This window comes from Euprymna scolopes, chromosome 7 (genome assembly GCF_053919585.1).
Source record: "Euprymna scolopes isolate OS-2025 chromosome 7, ASM5391958v1, whole genome shotgun sequence".
Classification (NCBI taxonomy): domain Eukaryota; kingdom Metazoa; phylum Mollusca; class Cephalopoda; order Sepiida; family Sepiolidae; genus Euprymna; species Euprymna scolopes.
Genome location: NC_136488.1, coordinates 138,589,133 through 138,595,132, shown reverse-complemented (window position 1 = coordinate 138,595,132; position 6,000 = coordinate 138,589,133). Strand labels below are relative to the sequence as shown.

The following is a 6,000-nucleotide window of genomic DNA, read 5'->3' as shown; positions in this document are numbered from 1 at the left end:
AGGAGGAAAGTCTGGTTGATGTGCCGTATGTGCGCAACAGCAACGGGGATAACGCTGCTGCGCTCAATCGCCGTGTATATTTACACACAATCACCTGTTTAGTTTATTAGTGTTTACCTTAACGGGAAAGTGATATTCTCTCCCTTTTTTTTTTCTTTTTTTCTTTTTTTTAGTGTTTTGTCCATTGTTGTTGTCTTGTATGTGTAACTGTCGACCAAAGGAGTGGACTGCATGGGTAATGGTCCGGGGATTGATTAGGATTTTCAGCTGATTGTATGCACAGCTATTTCTCTCTCTCTCTCTCTCTCTCTCTCTCTCTCTCTCTCTCTCTCTCTCTCTCTCTCTCGTTATACTCTGATCTGTAAACTAATCTCTGTTACTAGCTAGGTATAGTACTCGAAAAGGTAGCCGGGGTAAAGGCAGTCGAAATCATTGCAACAGTTGACAGCAGTGGGTGCCAACGAATCAGCCGGGGTTCACACTAACCGACTGAATTGGTCGTTGCCTAATACAATACGATTATTTCTTATACGGCTCCTTGCTTTTTTTTTTTTTGTTTTGTTTTTTTGTTTTTTGGTTTTAGGGGAAGGGCCGAAAAAAAAAAGCAAACTTAGGCTTATAGTCACTGGCACATACCAGCACACGAATGAGAGACGTAGTCACAGGCTTAGCAACAATGGTCACACGTTTCGAAAAGAAAGAAACATTTCACAAAAGAAAAAAAATAAATAATAATAAATTATTCTTTTTAATCGGCAACAAGTAGTCGTAACTCTCATAATGAAAGCGGCAAAACTTTATACGACATCATACCGTCCATTTTGTAATTCACTACACGTTTTTACAAGACAAAAGATAAAAAGCAATAAACTTTGTTAAAAAAAAAATCTAAAGGAAGAGATTGTCCAATACAGTAGAACCCCGGGATACGGCATTAAAAATTAGTTCTAAAAAATGCCGTACAGTTACAGTATATAATACACATGTATATGATCAAACAACATTATGAATAACACCGTAACGCGGGGCAAATAGCGTAACCAAGGGACTGAAAAACATCGTATTCCACATCGTAAACTGAAAAAACCGTATCCCTGGGCCACCGTATCCCGGGGTTCTTCTGTAACGTCATAAATACGGTCAACATTGAAATTAGTATTTACATTTTTCTTTTCAGACTATTGTCCGTATTAACTTCGATATTTATATTTACATATTCATTTATATATATATATATATATATGTATATATATATATATATATATATATATATATATATAATGATTGCAACGTCTTGTCAGAAGAGTGCCACTTCCTCAGATACGAGCCCAAAAATGACTTCCCTCGCCACAGGACCATTTTTAATAGACAAATATGTGAGGGAGTATCTATACACAGATGATGTTACTGAGTCTTAGCTTTGTACGACAGCTAAGTCTCTCTCTCGGTTCAAAATGTTGAGATCCAGCAACAAGCAAGAGCATGATAGCCAGCAACAAGTTAAACAGCAGACCAGCTTAATACGGGTACTGGTCTCCCGCTTTATGTTTTTTTTAAATTAGAGATTTGCTTCTCCTAGAAAGGTTGCCTTCACCACGGCTTACGGGAGCCCTCTCCACCCCAACGCACACATACATACACACAAACACACACGGTGCTAGTTGGCCGTTGACCCCCAAAAAGAGTTCATATATATATATATATATATATATATATATATATATATATATATATATATATATATATATATATGATCTTTCTAAATATTTCTCATATGTTATATCTCTCCTCTTTTAGAAATAGGGTACGATTATGAATATCTCCAGTATCAAATAATCCTTATACACTGTGAAATTTATTTTATATATGAAAACCAAAGAGGGGAGATATAACATATGAGAAATAAATAGAATCAAGTCTCCCCTTGCTGTTATTTCAGATGATTTGAAACTATAGCAGCAAGTTGTAATCACCCGCAGCCTCGATCAACGCCAGAGTTTTAGGGGATTTATTAGATATTTTGTAATTCATATGCAAAACTAGGAAAATAAATGACTATGATTGAAACATTTTATGGCTGTAAAAAAAGAGTGCTAAAATAGGCTCTGGGTGATGAATGATCCCTTTAATGTGCGAACTTAAGGGCAAATGTTACATAGCCCACTACACAATTTAGGTCATTACCTTTCCAACCAGCCTTCATTTTTTTAATTCTGACCAATACTCGCTGAGATTTGGAACATAAAATTGCCAGAAAAGGTAGTATATTTATATATATATATATATATATATATATATATATATATATATATATATATATATATATATATATATATATATAAAGGAACAACCCGAGTAATGTGTCCATCGACGTTTCGCCTTTATTGCGAGACTTCCTCTGGATGAATGAAATTAAGAAAACAAGAGACCAGTACAAATATTTGAAAATATATTTTTGATGTAATGAAATGTATGACCCTGTTTCATTTCAAAAACCGAAAAGTCGTTGGAAATTAATTGATATATCTATACTGGGAGCTAAATTTAATATTGAAATGTTCATATTTTTGGTTCTATGAAATGAAACTACATGAAAATTTGCAGGCTTTTTGGAGATTATTATACTATTCTGTGATTAAATTTTTATAATTAGTAAAAAAAAAAAAAAAAAAAAAGAATCTATATTTTCAAACCAATAAAATATGCACAAATTTGCCTACATTTGTATGTATAGTGTCCTGGTATGCCAGCTTTAGCTTTACTGCTTTTGTTGTCTTCCCTGTGGTCTTGCCACTAATATATATACATATATATATATGTATATATATATATATATATATATATATATATATATATTCAAATACGGTATTGTTTAAATATATGGTTAAGTAGCAGTTTTAGTCATTTAGAACTGCTTTAAATCTTCACCGCTTACTCATTTTTCGACCAAATTTCAAACACTTATTGCTGTTTATAGATCACCTTCACAGTAATATTGTGAAAAAACATGTTAAATTTTCGTTCAGTTAAACAAATGTTATGATGAATTTACTGGTGTTCAAAATCGTAAAAAAAAAAAAAACAACGTAAAATGAGCAACGTTGTTTATGACTGGTTTGCATAGCAACATCTTCGCTTCGCGACTACTATTGCTACCAATTAACCGCCCTCGCGAAAAGAGAAGTAACAAGTGAAACAGAGAGAATCAAAGCAGACGAGTGCCGTACATTGCTATTACATATGTGGATGTTATGTTTATGCAGGCAAAAAAATAAGACTGAAATTAAACAAAGAACAAATGAATTTACTGGAAGCCTGGAAAAATCATGGATTACAATAGAAAAATGCGAGCATGAAAAGTAATATGGTTAAGCTTAAGCATGGAAAAGTAAAGGTCTAGTTGTTAAAACTGGAAAAGAAAAAGAAAAAAATAATCTGGTAAAAAATATAATAAATTTATAACTTAAAATATTGCAGCATTAAGATTTTTTTAATTCAATTTATAATATTATATAATCAATTCTTAATACTGCAATATTTTAAGTTATAAATTTATTATATTTTTATTAGAATATCTTGTCGTTTTATTTTTCAGTTTTAACAACTAGTCCTTTACTTTTCTATGTTTAAGCTTAACTATATTACTTTTCATACTCGCCTTTTTCCATTGTAATATATATATATATATATATATATATATATATATATATATATATTATCTGTTTTTGTTTTGTTCCCATGTTCCAGGCTATTGTTTGCTGCGAGACTGTTACTGTTTACAGAAGCGTGTCTGAACCAAAGTCAAATAAATGTCTGACGAAGAGATCTTTCTCGAAATATCATATAAAACATATTTCTATGAAAAATTTTTTGGAAAATCTTATTTAAATAACAAAAAAACAACTCTTAAAAATTGTTTTTAAAAACGAAAAAACAAAAGTTAAAAAAAAAAAAAACCTAACCTTAACCATACGGGCACATTGGGTGTATTGGATATTCTTCTTTTGATTCTCTTTTACAAATCAATGTGACGTAGTCGTTATATCAAAGAAACCGAGGAAAGGAAAAAAAAAACAACTCGACTTACTTTCTTCCTTTATATCTGGTATTTCCTGCAACAATTTTTTTCTAAATATTTAAGATTTTAATTTCTCCTTCTCGTTTCTCCTGTGGCGCCATCCACGTGTCTCGAAAACGCGCTTTTCTGAACACAGCTTCTCCAAACACCACCTCTCCGAACATGTGTGTCCTTTTATCTCTGCTGTGACGTCACTTGGCCAGCCGGCTTGGCCATATGCATATTTTTATGCGTTGCTACTGCTATCAGCCCCAGCGAACTAGACCAGATATTTCAACAACACTCCATGCACAAGCAAATGGAGACTTTATAGAGATATTAGTAATAGTGAGAAATTCCCTAACCTAATAGAGGAAACCTACTTTCTTTACAGCAGACTTGGCAGTATCTTTTATGTATTTATTTTAATTCATGTTACCTGTGAATGAGGAGTTGGAACTGATCGTGTTCGCACAAAAACAATTTTCATCTATAAAATGTTGCTTCCAAGCACCTTGGAAAACCTCATCAGTATGTCCTGTATTTAAAAATTCATGTGATCGGTTATCTCCCTTACAATACAGACCAATTAGTCTCCTGTGCGTTATGAGTAAATTGCTGGAATATGTGTTAAATAGAGAAGTAGTTGACCACTTCAGCAGAAATAACATCCTGAGTAACATGAAATATGGTTTCCGTTCTGCTAGACCCAGAGCAGATGTGCTAACAGTTATATCTCATAGGATTAGGGAATCTCTCGACTGATGCTTTTTTTTTCTAGCAATTTCCCTTGACATATCAAAGGCATTTGATAGGGTATGGCGTAAAGGTCTACTCCACAAAATCTCCAGCTACGGTTTTAGCTGGAAATATCTTTTCAATTATTTAAGCATTTCTCTCTGATCCATTCATAAAAGTAGTGGTTAATGGGCGAAATCAGAAGCTCCCAGTATTAATGATCTCCTAAATCACATCCTAAGATCATTCGTTGACATTTATTCTGACGACACTGCCATCTATAACAACACTTCAAAGGTCGTAAACGACCATGTTCTCTCTGATTCTCTCTCCTCTGATCTTTATCACGTGGTGCAATGGGGAAAGAGGTGACTGGTTAATTTTAATGCATCTAAAACCAAGCTTCTATCTTTCTATCATCAACGCTCTGATAGCTGTCTCGCATCAATTGAAATGAATGGCTCTTGCCTTGTGGAGGCTCCATGTTTTGACAAGCATTTAGGTCTGACCTTTACTCCTGATCTGAGATGGAACACGTACATTAAATCCATTGTCAAGGCTGCTGGAAAAATGGTTGGATTGTTCTGCACCTTCAATAGATATCTCACTGCTGACGCAATTCTCTACCTGTATAAGAGGATGGAGTACTGTTGCCATATCTGGGCAGGCGCTGCTAGAAGCATCTTATCCTGCCTTGACATAATTCAAAATACACTTCGTAGCCTAGTAGCAGATGCCCTTTTCGTTTCCTTGCAACCTCTTTCCCACAGAAGAGACGGTGCGAGCCTGTCTCTGCTTTATTGTTATTTTCATGGCAAGTTCTCGTCTGAGCTCCAATCTATGGTTCCCCTGGTCTGACTTTCACGAAAAACACTCGTCTGGCTTAAACTACTATCAATAATCCCCCCACTCTTTATCTGTGCCTAAACGTAAACCTAGATTCCATGAACAAGGTTTCTTTTTTAGAACTGCACGCCTGTGGAACTCCGTTCCGTTTTTCTGTTTTTTAACTGACTACAAAATGGTTGTCTTCAAGTCTAATGTAAACAAGTTTTTGATGAGCCATCCTCTTAAGTAATTGAATTTACCAAATTTCCACTATTAACGATTACTACATTTTCCCATTGACTACTGTACACTCATTAACTCTTATCCTCGAGTGGCCACCAGGTCTTGGTAAGTGGTGATTCCTTTGTAAAAAGAAA

The 6,000-nt window shown here is 34.2% G+C and overlaps 1 long non-coding RNA gene across 1 annotated transcript in view; it reads left to right on the top strand.

The window, feature by feature from the left end:
- The window catches only part of LOC145279999 (uncharacterized), a 50,087-nt gene that overhangs the window by 20,522 nt on the left and 23,565 nt on the right, over positions 1–6,000 (top strand). The window lies entirely within an intron of this gene.